Below are 17477 nucleotides of genomic sequence, written 5' to 3' on the forward strand. Positions count from 1 at the left end.
TTAAAAATGAATTATTCAAGAAATGAATTTATTGATATGATTTTTGTTTTGGGTGAAGCAAATAAAAATTGTCTGCTAGCTCAAAGGCTATATAGAGAAAAATATCCTCAACGGCGCACACCCGATTCCCGCAGTTTTCGCGTTGTTATGGACCGATTTATGACGACTGGTAGCGTGGATCTGCCAAAACGTAATGTTGCTAATAGGGTGGCAAATAAAGGTAAAGAACTTGAAATTCTTTTGCAAATTGAGGAGGATCCCCACATTGGTAGCCGTAGGTTAGCCTTACTTTCTGATGTTTCGCAGACAACGGTAAACCGGACAACACGGAAATATAAATACCACCCATATCACATTAAGTTGCATCAAGAACTTCACAATCAAGATTTTCAGCTACGTGTAACTTTTTGTGAATGGTTACTTCGCAAAATTGAAATTAATCCAAATTTTGTTAACTATATTATGTATTCCGACGAGGCGACATTTAAAAGCAATGGTGCTGTCAATAGGCATAATATGCACTATTATGCAACAGAGAACCCTCATTGGGTACGTGAGGTTTAGCACCAGAATCATTGGTCCCTTAATGTATGGTGCGGCATCCATAATAACCGTATAATTGGACCATATTTTTTTAATGAACCTTTGAATGGGCATTCATATCGAGTATTTTTACAGCAGCAATTGCCTGAATTATTAGAAGAAGTCAATCTCCAGGAACGGCAAAGTATGTGGTTTCAACAAGATGGTGCGCCTCCCCATTTTCATCGTGCAGTAAGGGAATATTTGGATCAAGAATATCCTCAAAGATGAATTGGTCGCGGAGGATTTGTTGCATGGCCGCCAAGGTCTTGCGATCTTACGCCGCTAGATTTCTTTCTGTGGGGTTATCTCAAAGATAAAGTCTATGCAACAAAACCAACTACAAGGGAGGATATGATTATTAGAATTAGGGATGCCTGTCAAACCGTAACACCAGGAATGTTATACCATGTTTGACAAAATATAATTAAAAGAATTAATATTTGTATCGAACAAGGAGGACATATCGTTGAACAGAAATTAACTTTTATTATATAAAAATAAGTGAATTTAATAAAAAGAAACGTCCATAAATTTGTTTCATTTTATAAGAAAAAAATAACACGAAATGAAGAAATATAAGTATATTTCAAAAACTATTAGAGATAGGGATAGAATATTATTAATAAAATTTATAGGCTCTTAAGTAAGCTATTAGATGACATGAAAATATACAGGGTGTTTCATTTAAAATAAGAGAGATTTTTATATTTAAAGTTGGGCAAGTTTGGCCTTTCAAAAAAAAACACCCTGTATAACAAAATGAATAATTTTACATAGCACGCATATCAAAGTAACTTTATTTTACTTCTGATGATAAAAATTAAGTCTGTATTCAAAATTTAGGTGCTAAATTTTAATATTAAAGAGATGCGTGCAAATTCTAAATTTTTAACAAAATTTGATTTATCTCCTAACCTATTAGTTTTTGGCATATTAAACCATTATCAAAAAAGATTGGTAATTACGCAAAGAATTCAAAAGTGTTTTGCAATACAGGGTGTTCCATTTAAAAAAATTAACTTTTGTAGTGCCCTGCTTTTTCGAAGCACCCTGTATAGTCCAAAATATTTTTAAAATGTGAAGAATGCTTAACCAAATAATAGTCCAGGAGCACGTCATCGATAAATAATATCATCAATGCATAATACTACTCCGCGCTTTAAAAAACTCACCCTGTACAGACGCCAAACAAATTTATTTAAATATTTATAACAATCTAAGGAATGATCCTCAGTTCACAAATGATTGTAGTGCTTTGCAAAAAACAGCGTTTTTAACAGGGGTTCCCTATAGTACAATATGCCTGTAAAAAAAGGATTAAAGGCAGAATAAAAAGGGAAGATGCAGGACAATCAAAGGGACTGGACACGGATATTGCCAAATTGCTAAGGAAAGGTGTGTATTCTCAAAAAACAATGAGGTTCTGACCATAGAGACACCTTATCGGCAAGGGACAAACATTTCTCAGTCTCAATTTTAATGATTTCAATGGATTTAAGCTTAAGATGGTTAACAAAAGAGCTGCTATAATGGAATTGTCGGGTGGTGTATAGAATATTTGGAAAATTAAAAAATTTTGGGAGGAAGAAAGATCCATATATTATTTAGCCGAAACATAGTATGATACATTTATGATTGATGTATGATTTCCATTCTCTGGGAAAAAGTCCCTTTTTTGCCATAGTAAGAAAACCATATTTTTATTAATTAAACAAGTTTAAAATTTTGTTTTTTACAGCTTACTGCCCCTGTTTGTCCTTCAGTGATACAATAAAGACTGCTTCTTCCACCATCCTCTGGGAAAAACCCTTTTTTGCTATGGTAAGAAAATCACTGTTTTTAATAAGAAAACAAGTCTAAAAGTTTGTTTCTTACAGCTTACTACCCCTGCTGTCCTTCAGCAACATAATAAAGACTGCTTCTTCCTCCATTCTCTGGAAAAAAGTCAATTTTTTGCTATAGTAAGAAAATCATATTTTTATTAATTAAGCAAGTTTAAAGTTTTGTTTTTTTCAGCTTACTGCCCCTGTTTGTCCTTCAGCGACACAATAAAGTATATATAATGTAATGCTTTAGTATCCATATGCTGATGTGCGAGATGAACTTGGAATCCATGGAGCAACAGAGAAACTGTTTCCTTCTTTAATGGAAGAAACTGCTAAAGAACAATGGCAAAAAAACAGAATTTAGAAAAGTGTATTAACTTTTTGGGCCAGATTCAAAAGAGTGGTTAAATTTATAAAAGTATTTAGTATCCTTACTGTAGTTTTAGGATCCAGTATACATTAAATGTACTGTTTTGCATAAGATTTTTAGTATAAGCATTTATTTTTGTTAATTTTTATCTAATCTCTCCTAATATGCATAATAAATAAATATGAGGCAAAGAAATTAATAAATATTACATTCAGGATGTAAAGTGTGTTTTTTGTAAGTAAAACTTGTGTTTTTTAAATGCATAAAATATAGACAGCTAGATGATTTTGAATGTAAAAGTTTATTTAAAAAAAAACTTACACTTTTCTGACTACATAATTACATTTTATCAAAAGAATTTGGTACTAAATATAGAGATGGGGGATTTTCATGAGTATATTATTATAATAATATATCATAATATGTATTAATTAAAAAAAAAACAATAATAAAGAACATTGAATATGGCAGCCAAAATCCCCATTAACAATCACCACCAAGTAAAAATAAATCTCAATACCCAAAAGAAGGAAATATATGTATAAAATTTGAAGACAAACCAAAACATTTTACACTTTTGTGTCAAAAAGTAAATATTTAATGCCTTAATCTACAGAATAAATGGGCCTAAGTAATTCGTACCACCTATTCTCTTATCACTTGACACACCCCACTATGGCGCTAAAAACTAAACTTTTAAATTAAAATTTTTGGTTAAACTCATTTTACGAAGTTAAATTAAATATTATCTTGTTATCAACTATCCTGAATTTCTAACTTAATAAAACTAAACCCAAAAATCCTGAATAATAAAGTTTTAAATACAAATAAATTGTAAGGCCGGACCTGAGCAACTTTTCACGCTTGAGTGGCTGTGGCTGAGGTCAGGCGTCTAACAAAATAGTACGTGGGCGCATGTACTTTTATTTAATGAAATGATTAAATATCGCTTAGAATATTACTTTATGACTTTTTCCACACAAAATTTTTCGATTTAAACATGCATGCCATGTGACAATACGAGCAACACCGGCACACGAACTATTCGCGGCATATCAAAGATTCTAATAGATCTCTGAACTGAACTATATACAGTGCGAACGTAAAGGTTGGAATAAATTCATTTAAAATTCAGGGGTATGTTAAAAAAAAAAACGCTCGGACATGTCGATTTTTATTTTTAACTGCGGGTTTTCTTACTATAATTTTATGTATACAGGGTGGCCCAAAAATAAGTTACGGTCATCAACGTATTTTTTTTAAATGTAAACACCTATTTTTTATTTTAGATTTAGGTTCTACATCAAATTCTAAGTACATTTCATGTACCATGTCCTATACCTAAACTCGACCGTTGACGATTGAACACAATAAAAGGCTATTTTTGGAAGAGTTATTTGTATCAAGCAAGAATACATAAAAATATTTTAATTAATTTATTAAGTGTTGAAAATGGCTGCCACGAACCTCTTGGCAGTATTCCAGTCGATGCTGAAATTCTTGTAAAACGTTATCGATAACAGAAGGTTCTATCAATCTAATTTCTTCCGTTATTCTAATTTTTAAGTCTTCAATGTTGTTTGGCCGATTAACATAAACTTTGGACTTAAGATACCCCCACAAAAAAAATCTAAAGGAGTCAGATCCGGCGATCTGGCCGGCCATTCAATTGCACCCCTCCAACCAATCCAACGTCCAGGGAAAACGGTATCCAGGTACTGGCGCACGGGACGAGTGTAATGGGCTGGAGCTCCATCTTGCTGATACCATAAGGAATTATCTAATATATCCGGGTCTTCTGGATCGGGGTATAAAGTGGCAAGGCATGGAACCAAGTCATTTTCTAAGAACTCTAAATACCTCTCACCATTCAAGTATCCTTCAAAGAAAAAGGGCCCTATAACCCTGTTTTCAATCACCCCCGCCCAAACATTTACTTTTTGAGGGACTTGGCTGTGGCACTCCATCATCCAGTGCGGATTTTCAGTAGCCCAATATCGGCAGTTTTGCCGGTTTACACTACCATGAAGACAAAACGTTGCCTCGTCAGAAAATACAATTTTTTTTGAAAATTGTGGATTAGCATGGCACAAGTCCATAAGTCTCTCACAAAATTCTAAACGCCTATCTGGGTCATCTTCATTTAGTTCATGAACCAATTGAACTTTGTAAGGGTGCCATTTATTTATACCTAAATACTTAACGACGGATGTCTGGGATATCTGATTTTCTAACGCAATATTGCGAGTCGTTTTATGGCAATCTTCTTCAACTGCCAGCAAAACATTTAGTTGCTTCTCTTCTGATATACTTGACCGAACTTTCGTATAATTATCCCTGACATGACCCAAATCCCGATATTTCTGTTCTATTTTACTGACAGTACTTTGAGATATACGTGGCCTATCAGGATACTTGGTAAACATGATAAATTTCACAGACTTCCATCTGAGTGCGCATCCTGTTTCCAGAACCAATCATCATCAAAATCTCTATTTGCTCTCGCTCACTAAGACGTACCATTTTTTAAAATTTTAATTTTATCTTTTGATAAACTTAACACAAGCAAAACTTTGCTTAGGCATCTACATCAAACTAAATTCACTCAAAATTATTTGATGTTAACAAATTGTGACAAGTTAACAATCAAAAACACCAACCACAAATGTAAATAACCAAACAATAACTGATAGGTTGCTTGATATAAATAACTCTTCCAAAAATAGCCTTTTATTGTGTTCAATCGTCAACGGTCGAGTTTAGGTATAGGACATGGTACATGAAATGTACTTAGAATTTGATGTAGAACCTAAATCTAAAATAAAAAATAGGTGTTTACATTTTAAAAAATTACGTTGACAACTGTAACTTATTTTTGGGCCACCCTGTATACATAAAATTATAGTAAGAAAACCTGCAGTTAAAAATAAAAATCGACATGTCCGAGCGTTTTTTTTTTTGAACATACCCCTGAATTTTAAATGAATTTATTCCAACCTTTACGTTCGCACTGTATTTATAAGTTCGTGCGAAATACCCGATCGAACCACGCTATTTACTTCGATTGTGTTACTAATGTGTAAGTCGCGTTACTAACGCGCATGCCCTTAAGGCGAGTTCTGACTTGTCGAACACCACAAAACCTCGGTCTCAGTAGTGTTACCAGCTGCGAAGATAGACGCCACAACTCCTGATACTGCTCCTGGGAAATCGTCCACGAAAAAGGGAAATGTGGGGAATAATTAAAAAAGTGCTTGAAAAGTGTTCTCTAAACCGCGCACTTCGTTTTGGTGTAATTTTCAATGGTGTGCACCTGTTATTTTTATCGAAAATCGCGAGGTAAGATTTTGATCGGTTGTTATAAATGGGCAACAGCGTTTTTAGTGCTAAAATTGGGTGAATTTGAAAGTTACATCTAAAAAGTATTTGCATCGTGTTCTATGAATCGGTGGCTACATTTTGGCGTATATTTCATTGGGGGGCATAAGTTTTTTTTCGGGAAAACGATTTTCACTTTGCAAGGATCTTAACACTCATTTTAATGACGTCCTTATAAAATGTCGGTTTTATTATTGAATTTCCATCGAAATTTGTAATATTTCTCGTGGTTTCTATTTTTCTTAAATATGTTTTTCCGTTTGTTTCAGAACAGTGGCGGCTCCTCTTGCCCAATGCAGTGCTAACAAAGGAAGTCAAGAAATGCCTCTCCGAGGCCAGAGGTTAGTGACATTTTTGTTAATTAATTGTACATTTGCAAATGTTGCTTAGCATTCGAAATTATTGGTTAACATTGGTGCATGTTTTTGCGAAATTTGATAACGCTTACATAGGGGAAAAAGTATTTGAACACATTTCATTGGGTGCAATGTCGCATGATTTACACGCATGACTACACCTGTTAACTCGGTTTTTCTTTGCATATTTTGGTATTACTCTCCTAAGGTGATATACAGGGTGTTCTAAAGCAAATAGCACTTTTGTCCTCGCTTGTTTGCTTACATTGGTGTTGTGGTTTATATATTTGTCGTGTTTTGTGTGTGCCTGTGGCAAATTTCACTGGAAAAAACTTTCACTTTAAAATGGCTTAAAACCCAGCATAGCTTAAATTAGATTTAGAGACTTGGAAAACAAATGCACCCCATAGACCACCACTTTTTCTTTTGTTTCAACAAGGCACCAGGGGCCCCACTTCTCTCCACAGCAGATGACCTTTTAGGATGACGTTTTAGTAATTTATTAATTCTATTAATGTGTAATTTTTCATTGTGTCATGTAATTAATATGTTTGAATATGTATAAATTGTTTGTTTTCTTCCCCATTGACATGGTAAATTGCGAATAACTTTTGTTGTGTCCAAATTTCGAGAAAACATGCAAAATAGTTTTTTAATTGAGTTTAAAGACATCATTTATTGTCCTAATAAAAACCCAAAATTTTTCAGAGATTTTGAGAAAATGGCTCTTTTTGGAAACTACTTTTTCAAGTTTTTCCTTTCACTGTATGGGAAATAAAAGCTTCCAACTTAGTATTTTTAAAAAAACTTATCACTTTGTATCTTGAAAACTGTGCATTTGCGGACCCATGTTTATAGAAACTTTTTCTCATATTTTTTACTAGGAATCACCCATTGAAATATCTCCGTCTATTTTTCGAACACCCTGTATAATTTTGAGGTATTTCAGTGATCCTTTTAAAATATAATAACGGGCATTTTGTAGTTTGAATTTATATAAAAAATTATTTTTTTTGCATCAAAACTGACCGATCCAAAGCGAGTTTTATGATGCGGTAATATTTTTTAATTTGTGCAAATATCTTAATCAATTCTTTATGTACTTAAATGAAACTTTCACATATTAATATTAATCATATAATAAATACAATAAATAATCATATTAATAAAGTTCATACATTAACAAAATATTTAAACAAAAATAAACATCGCATTTCTACGTCTTACAACGACGATATAGAAGAATACGTGCAGGAAGTTAATTAGGTATGTACCATAAATTTAAGAGACCATTCTTTGAGTAATTTTAAAACAAAAAGTTCATATAAACATATGTCCAGAAATTCTTCGTTCTCAGGGTGTATATACAGGGTGTTAAAATTTGCAAGCAATAAAGCTTATTGCTGTGTACTTACCTTTCTGATCTCTCGGAAATCTAAAAAACTCAAATCACAATTATTTGAATTGTTTTTACATTAAACAGCCGCACAACGACTCATTCCCCGCGATTCTGTAGCCGTTTTAATCAAAATCACAAAACAAACACACAAAAGTTTTTTATAAAAAAGGCTACGCTTTGTAAAAACGCTATCAAAATAGTCACTAAGTACGGCGCTGAACTAGGCGATACACCTATGAACACAGTTCGATAAACAGTGAGCTCCGCATCCGGAGAACATGGCTGCGGCATGGCTAAGGATGCTATTAGTTCGCTTACATTTTCGAGCGGAGTGCGACTGCTGGTTTCTTTATGCTGTGATATTATCGAGATCACTTTATAGAATGATTCTATGTTAAAAATGGTTCTATAAAAAACATGGCTAAATTAGAGCAATATTGTTTCTTAAGGGTTTATGAAGATATCTTAGGCACTTTTTGAGGTACCTAAGTGAGACTTCACTTAAATAAGCAGAATTTATTAAGCAACATTTTGGCATTTTTCGGAGTTCAGCAATTTCTGAGCTATCTGTCACCAGTTCCTCCCAAACACCAGACTTAAGATCCCGGTACTCAGAGTTTATTTTCCAAAATGGCCGCCTGAACGTCTTTTGTTCCCGGTTCAAGTTCTTCCTCCAGCTTCTGGCCGATCCCTCTTTGTCTCTCTCTCACACGCATTGATTTTTTCGTAATGTAGGTGATACGAGCAAGCCGATGGTAAAGTTAGTTGGATTTCGAAAAAAATCAATTTTTGGTGAAAAAATGCTGCATACCCGAAAAATGAAAATTTCCAAATTTTGGAGGTCAATATCTCGGCTTCTATGGGATCTATTGGGAAAGTTCCAACGAGTTTGTCTTAGTTTCGTCATTCTGAATTCAACGAGACCATCCGCGAGATTGTATCTTTTACGATAGCCGAGATATGGCATTTTTGATGCCCATTTTTGGCGAAGCCCATTTTGGCAAAAACGAGGTCAAAAATTCGGTGAACCAAAAATTCGGGTCAAAAATGAAAACAACCCAAACTTTGAAGGCCGATATCTCGGCTTCTATGGAAGCTATCGGGGAAATTCCAACGGTTTTGTCTTAGTTTCGTCGTTCTGAATCCAACGAGACCATCCGCAAGGTCATAGCTATATCCGAGATATGGCATTTTTGGCCTCAAAAACGAGGTCAAAAAGTGACAATTTCCGAATTTTCAAAGTGGTCTCATGCCCTTATTTGTGTTCAAATTCTGTTATAACCTGGTATTTTCGTGATCGACTTGATAAGAACAATCCGTCGGTATAGTTAGTTCGAATTCGAAAAAAAAAATTTCTGAAAAAAATCCAAACGGGGGGGTATACCCGAAAAATGAAAAAACCCAAACTTTGAAGGCCGATATCTCGGCTTCTATAGGTGCTATCGGGAAAATTCCAACGGTCTTATCTTAGCTTCGTCCTTCTGAATCCAACGAGACTATCCGCAAGGTCGTAGCTCCTACGAGAGCCGAGATATGGCATTTTTGTAGCCCATTTTTGGCCTCAAAAACGGACGTCGAAAACGACTTTTTCAGGATTTTCAAAGTGCTCTCATTCCCTTAGTTCTGCTCGGATCCTGGTATAACCCGGTGTTTTCGTAATCTAGGTGATCAGAATAAGACGCTGGTATAATTAGTTTGATTTCGAAATAATCGATTTTTGGTGAAAAAATTCGATACGGGGGGGTATACCCGAAAAATGAAAAAACCCAAATTTTGAAGGCTCATATCTCGGCTTCTATGGGAGCTATCGGGAAAATTCCAACGGTCTTGTCTTAGTTTCGGCATTTTGAATCCAACGAGACCATCCGCAAGATCGTAGCTTTTACGATAGCCGAGATATCGCATTTTTGTAGCCCATTTTTGGCCTCAAAAACGGACGTCGAAAACGATTTTTTCAGGATTTTCAAAGTGCTCTCAATCCCTTAGTTCTGCTCGGATCCTGTTATAACCCGGTGTTTTCGTAATCTAGGTGATTAGAATAAGACGCTGGTATACTTAGTTCGACTTTGAAAAAAATCAATTTTTGGTGAAAATATTCGATACGGGGGGATATACCCGAAAAATGAGAAAACCCAAACTTTGAAGGCCGATATCTCGGCTTCTATGGGAGCTATCATAGAAATTCCAACGGTCTTATCTTAGTTTCGTCCTTCTGAATCCAACGAGACTATCCGCAAGGTCGTAGCTCCTTCGAGAGCCGAGATATGGCATTTTTGTAGCCCATTTTTGGCCTCAAAAACGGACGTCGAAAACTCCTTTTTCAGGATTTTCAAAGTGCTCTCAATCCCTTAGTTCTGCTCGGATCCTGTTATAACCCGGTGTTTTCGTAATCTAGGTGATCAGAATAAGACGCTGGTATACTTAGTTTGATTTCGAAAAAATCAATTTTTGGTGAAAAAATTCGATACGGGGGGGTATACCCGAAAAATGAAAAAACCCAAATTTTGAAGGGTCATATCTCGGCTTCTATGGGAGCTATCGGAAAAATTCCAACGGTCTTATCTTAGTTTCGTCCTTCTGAATCCAACGAGACCATCCGCAAGGTCGTAGCTTCTACGAGAGCCGAGATATGGCATTTTTGTAGCCCATTTTTGGCCTCAAAAACAGACGTCGAAAACGACTTTTTCATGATTTTCAAAGTGCTCTCATTCCCTTAGTTCTGCTCGGATCCTGTTATAACCCGGTGTTTTCGTAATCTAGGTGATCCAAATAAGACGCTGGTATACTTAGTTTGATTTCGAAAAAAATCAATTTTTGGTGAAAAATTCGATACGGGGGGGTATACCCGAAAAATGAAAAAACTGAAACTTTGAAGGTCGATATCTCGGCTTCTATGGGAGCTATCGGGAAAATTCCAACGGTTTTGTCTTAGTTTCGTCATTCTAAATCCAACGAGACCATCCGCAAGGTCGTAGCTCTTACGATAGCCGAGATATGGCATTTTTGTAGCCCATTTTTGGCCTCAAAAACGGACGTCGGAAACGACTTTTTCAGGATTTTCAAAGTGCTCTCAATCCATTAGTTCTGCTCGGATCCTGTTATAACCCGGTGTTTTCGTAATCTAGGTGATCAGAATAAGACGCTGGTATACTTAGTTTAATTTCGAAAAAATCAATTTTTGGTGAAAAAATTCGATACGGGGGGGTATACCCGAAAAATGAAAAAACCCAAACTTTGAAGACTCATATCTCGGCTTCTATGGGAGCTATCGGGAAAATTCCAACGGTCTTGTCTTAGTTTCGTCCTTCTGAATCCAACGAGACCATCCGCAAGGTCGTAGCTTCTAGGAGAGCCGAGATATGGCATTTTTGTAGCCCATTTTTGGCCTCAAAAACGGACGTCGAAAACGATATATCAGGATTTTCAAAGTGCTCTCAATCCCTTAGTTCTGCTCGGATCCTGTTATAACCCGGTGTTTTCGTAATCTAGGTGATCAGAATAAGACGCTGGTATACTTAGTTTGACTTTGAAAAAATTCAATTTTTGGTGAATAAATTCGATACGGGGGTGTATACCCGAAAAATGAAAAAACCCAAACTTTGAAGACTCATATCTCGGCTTCTATGGGAGCTATCGGGAAAATTCCAACGGTCTTGTCTTAGTTTCGGCATTTTGAATCCAACGAGACCATCCGCAAGATCGTAGCTTCTACGAGAGCCGAGATATGGCATTTTTGTAGCCCATTTTTGGCCTCAAAAACGGACGTCGAAAACGATTTTTTCAGGATTTTCAAAGTGCTCTCAATCCCTTAGTTCTGCTCGGATCCTGTTATAACCCGGTGTTTTCGTAATCTAGGTGATCAGAATAAGACGCTAATATACTTAGTTTGACTTTGAAAAAAATCAATTTTTGGTGAAAAAATTCGATACGGGGGGGTATACCCGAAAAATGAAAAAACCCAAAATTTGAAGACTCATATCTCGGCTTCTATGGGAGCTATCGGGAAAATTCCAACGGTCTTGTCTTAGTTTCGGCATTTTGAATCCAACGAGACCATCCGCAAGATCGTAGCTTTTACGAGAGCCGAGATATGGCATTTTTGTAGCCCATTTTTGGCCTCAAAAACGGACGTCGAAAACGACTTTTTCAGGATTTTCAAAGTGCTCTCATTCCCTTAGTTCTGCTCGGATCCTGTTATAACCCGGTGTTTTCGTAATCTAGGTTATCCAAATAAGACGCTGGTATACTTAGTTTGATTTCGAAAAAAATCAATTTTTGGTAAAAAAATTTGATACGGGGGGGTATACCCGAAAAATGAAAAAACTGAAACTTTGAAGGTCGATATCTCGGCTTCTATGGGAGCTATCGGGAAAATTCCAACGGTTTTGTATTAGTTTCGTCATTCTGAATCCAACGAGACCATCCGCAAGGTCGTAGCTCTTACGATAGCCGAGATATGGCATTTTTGATGCCCATTTTTGGCCTCAAAAACGGACGTCGAAAACGACTTTTTCAGGATTTTCAAAGTGCTCTCATTCCCTTAGTTCTGCTCGGATCCTGTTATAACCCGGTGTTTTCGTAATCTAGGTGATCCAAATAAGACGCTGGTATACTTAGTTTGATTTCGAAAAAAATCAATTTTTGGTGAAAAATTCGATACGGGGGGGTATACCCGAAAAATGAAAAAACCCAAATTTTGAAGGTCGATATCTCGGCTTCTATGGGAGCTATCGGGAAAATTCCAACGGTTTTGTCTTAGTTTCGTCATTCTGAATCCAACGAGACCATCCGCAAGGTCGTAGCTCTTACGATAGCCGAGATATGGCATTTTTGATGCCCATTTTTGGCCTCAAAAACGGACGTCGAAAACGACTTTTTCAGGATTTTCAAAGTGCTCTCATTCCCTTAGTTCTGCTCGGATCCTGTTATAACCCGGTGTTTTCGTAATCTAGGTGATCCAAATAAGACGCTGGTATACTTAGTTTGATTTCGAAAAAAATCAATTTTTGGTAAAAAAATTTGATACGGGGGGGTATACCCGAAAAATTAAAAAACCCAAACTTTGAAGGTCGATATCTCGGCTTCTATGGGAGCTATCGGGAAAATTCCAACGGTTTTGTCTTAGTTTCGTCATTCTAAATCCAACGAGACCATCCGCAAGGTCGTAGCTCTTACGATAGCCGAGATATGGCATTTTTGATGCCCATTTTTGGCCTCAAAAACGGACGTCGAAAACGACTTTTTCAGGATTTTCAAAGTGCTCTCATTCCCTTAGTTCTGCTCGGATCCTGGTATAACCTGGTGTTTTCGTAATTTAGGTGATCCAAATAAGACGCTGGTATACTTAGTTTGATTTTGAAAAAAATCAATTTTTGGTGAATAATTCGATACGGGGGGGTATACCCGAAAAATGAAAAAACCCAAAGTTTGAAGACTCATATCTCGGCTTCTATAGGAGCTATCGGGAAAATTCCAACGGCCTTATCTTAGTTTCGTCCTTCTGAATCCAACGAGACCATCCGCAAGGTCGTATCTTCTACGATAGCCGAGATATGGCATTTTTGTAGCCCATTTTTGGCCTCAAAATCGAGGTCGAAAAAATACTCGATTTCTTAGTTCTGCTCAGATTCCCTTATAACCCGGTATTTTCGTGATCTACTTGATGAGAATAATCCGCTGTTATAGTTAGTTGGAATTCGAATAAAAAAAAAAATTATGAAAAAATTTGAAAGGGGGGTATATAATTTCTTACTGATAAACAGTGTGGGGCGGGTGGGGGATATGGGTTGACTCACTCGTTTACATGTGACCATACCTTTTATTTTTCAGCTCTCTCTGCAACGACCAGGACTAACTTCTCTTTCTAAAAATGACCGAAACAGTGGTGGGGGACGTATGTGCAGACATGTAGCACACTTTGTCATGGATCGTCTCCTTTATGGGCCCAGTATTCGGTCGGACCTGATACCTCAGTGGACGGTAGTGGTCGCTTTCTTTACCTACTTGATCAAGGACAATGTAGAGTGCAAACAGGCGGTTTTAATAGAAAACCTATTGGAGATGATTTTGGATGTCCAGCTGGACCAGAGCTGCTGGGTGCGGAAGATCGGGGTATGCCCCGGAGAATTTGAATAAGGAGCTCGTGGTGCGGTACTGCAATCAGATACTGGGCATTTCAATGAACTGTTTGGATTATCACAATTTGGGGTAAGTTTCTTAACTTTTCTCAAAAATCTTTTATAATTCTGGTATTTCTTGTTTTACGATTAAATATCGTTCATTATGATTTGTTCTGTTTTTGATCGGAAATTCGGTGCAAAAATTTTATTTTTAATATTACATCTAGTTTTCGAGAAAATAAAGATAAACTGTTTAAAGGCTTTTTTCAATTTTCTGGAAAACTGTTAGACTTAAAAATCTTTTTTTTATTGAATCTGATGGGCATTGAGGGTCCAAACGACTTTTGTTAATACAATTTTTTTTCTGCAACCAATATTTTTCCCGAAAAAAAATAAAAACCGAATTTATGAGCAATTTTCCAGGGTTAACCCTTTGCATTTTTGAGAAAGACTTTTTGCGTATAACTTTTTTTTGGTGCATTTTTCGAAAAGTTTTATATAATTTTTTTAAAGTGTTTTAAATGGTCTATCGATTTGCCAAAAAAAAATATTTTTTTTTTCAATTTTTCAAAAATTTCAAATACCTCCCATAACTCCTTTATTTTCGTTTTACGGTTAAATGTTATTCTTTGTACTTTGTTCTATTTTTAATTTGGAACAAAAAGTGTCTATAAAAATTTTGAAAATTAAAAAAATTTATCAAACCCGTAGTTCTTTCTTAAATATATAATTTAGCGGAACGACCTCTAAATTTGCTATAGTTCGTTCTATTAGAATATCGGGCGTCTTAAATATTTTATTTATTTGTGGAAATGTATGACATTCTTTAAACCCTACATTTCGGCTCGGAGTATACTTATGATTATTACTTCGTTTATCACACTTCGTTTACATTATTTAATAAAGAAGTATGGCGCTTTTGACTCCGTGGTTCCGTTAAAAGGTTTTAATCCGGGTTAGTGCTTTTATTATTAATAGGTAAGGTTACAACTGTCCTGTTTCTTGGCTAGCAATTTATGTTATCTATTTTGTTATTAAAAGGTGTTAAAACTAAGCCCATAACTGAGGTGAATTAACTGAGATTTCCCGACATAAGTGATTTCTTTGACATACGAATCCTCTTTTCTCTCTCTCATCTCTCATCTCTCTTCTTTTCTCTCGCACTTTGGCTACTGCTACTTCTCTTCTCCTTCTTCTTCTTCCTCTTTTTTAAATGCCTGGACAAAATTATTGATTTTTTACAAGCAGTTGAGCCCTAAGTTTCTTCTGCTTCTTCTTTTTCTTCTTCTTCTTCTCCCTCTTCTTCTTTAAAAACCTCTAATACCTGGATTCCGTTTACATACACTTACTTTGAATAAATCTCTACCATAAGAATTACAAATAAAACATCTAATTTTGACAGTGACAATTTATTAATTGATTGATTTTATTGACCGGCAAGCTTTTCTGTGATTATCACAGACTTTGTTTCTGGTGATCAAATCTCAATATGGATTTTAATGAGTTTTTAGTCCACATTATCAATATTGTCCATTTTCTAAGTCAATTCAGTAAAAATTCCAGGATTTATTTCTTAATAAATAAATAGGACCCGAAGAAATAACTCGACAACGAGCTACTCAACTGTAGGTTCCTTGAAAGGTTCTACTCTTAATTTAATCATTTACAAAATGATCGACCTATTCTTCCTTATCTAGGAACGAAAGCGAGCTGATCCTGGAGTCCCTGCAATCCTTCTCGAAACTCCTGAACAGTTTGCCAGGGTTCAAATTCAGTTCCTTTCAAGTTACCGGAGCAGTGAGGATCAAGTTGCTATTCGGTCAAGAGGATCCAGGTCTAAGGAGATCCTCGATCCAGTTATTAGGAGATCTGGCAACATCCCTTGGCCAGGAGACCAATTTTGAGGCATTCAAGGATCGAGTGAGATCCAAGGGAACCTCATCACTTTACTCTTGCATCTATGCAATCCAGACGTGTATGTTGTCAAGGTATGACTTTTTCGGATCATTTTACTCACTTAACTCATGCATGGACCCCATTTAGGCCTCTAAAAGTACAATCCAGAAGGTTGGCCCTTATCTGGATTTTCCGGAGGTATACCGCATGATCCAGGAGTGTTTGGGCGACGACACCGACTTGATGTTCACGGATTTTATTAAGGAGTTAATTAAACGCATAGTAAGTAAATGGCAGCACCTTAAATGTAATATTCATGCAGTTTGTTTGTGATCTATTTTGAATTTAATTAGGGATTTATGGAATCAATGATATCAAGGTTACTTGGGGATCAAATCGAGGACGAGTTGGTTTAATGGTGGTGTCTAAGCGCCAATCCCGCCCTTGTCACCGGTTTTTTCTACGCCAAACTACTAAAGTTTCACTGGAAACTGTCTGCGATAAACTGATTAGACTGATGCAAGACGAGTCAGAAGAAGTTAGGATTAAGGCAAGTCAAGCTATATCGTGTTTGTTTTTATAATTATTTATTTTTAATTTTTACAACGGGGCACCTTGTACGTAATAATAAAAAACTAAAAAAATTGTAGTTTTTGAAAAAAAAAACGAAATTTCGGTTTTTTACCATTAACATGTACTTTATAAGTTCGTAAATTTTGCATAACTTTTTTGGTATTTAAGATAGAGCTTTCATTTAAAAACTGTCAAGTACTCCTTGCAAAGGGGCACCTTGTACGTAATAATCAAAAACTAAAAAAATTGTAGTTTTTGAAAAAAATCGAAATTTCGGTTTTTTACAATTAACATGTACTTTTTTAGATCGAAAATTTTGCATAACTTTTTTGTTATTAAAGATAGAGCTTTCATTTAAAAACTGTCAAGTACTCCTTGCAAAGGGGCACCTTGTACGTAATAATCAAAAACTAAAAAAATTGTAGTTTTTGAAAAAAATCGAAATTTCGGTTTTTTACAATTAACATGTACTTTTTTAGATCGATAATTTTGCATAACTTTTTTGTTATTAAAGATAGAGCTTTCATTTAAAAACTGCCAAGCACTCCTGGCAAAGGGGCACCTTGCACATAATTATTAAAATTGAAAAAATTATAGTTTTTGAGAAAAATCTAAATTTCGGTTTTTTACAATTAACATGTACTTTTTTGGATCGAAAATTTTGCATAACTTTTTTGTTATTAAAGATAGAGCTTTCATTTAAAAACATTTAAGTACTCCTAGTAAAGGGGCACCTTGCACATAATTATCAAAATTGAAAAAATTATAGTTTCTGAGAAAAATCGAAATTTCGGTTTTTTACAATTAACATGTACTTTTTAAGATCGAAAATTTTGCATAACTTTTTTGGTATTAAAGATAGAGCTTTCATTTAAAAACAGTCAAGTACTCCTAGTGAAGGGGCACCTTGCACATAATTATCAAAATTGAAAAAATTATAGTTTTTGAGAAAAATCGAAATTTCGGTTTTTTACA

The 17477-nt window shown here is 35.5% G+C and overlaps 1 long non-coding RNA gene across 2 annotated transcripts; it reads left to right on the forward strand.

Moving 5' to 3' along the window:
• The first annotated feature begins 5956 nt into the window (after window positions 1–5956).
• Window positions 5957–17203, forward strand: LOC126744547 (uncharacterized). Of its 2 annotated transcripts, XR_007663221.1 has the most exons (6): window positions 5957–6120; window positions 6429–6500; window positions 13744–14121; window positions 15731–16021; window positions 16077–16211; window positions 16283–17203. It is a non-coding gene; the product is annotated as an uncharacterized LOC126744547 (long non-coding RNA). The 2 variants fall into 2 exon arrangements; XR_007663222.1 differs by lacking the exons at window positions 5957–6120; window positions 6429–6500; window positions 13744–14121 and adding an exon at window positions 14912–15011.
• The last annotated feature ends 274 nt before the right edge of the window (window positions 17204–17477 follow it).

Source organism: Anthonomus grandis, chromosome 14 (assembly GCF_022605725.1).
Source record: "Anthonomus grandis grandis chromosome 14, icAntGran1.3, whole genome shotgun sequence".
Classification (NCBI taxonomy): Eukaryota; Metazoa; Arthropoda; class Insecta; order Coleoptera; family Curculionidae; genus Anthonomus; species Anthonomus grandis.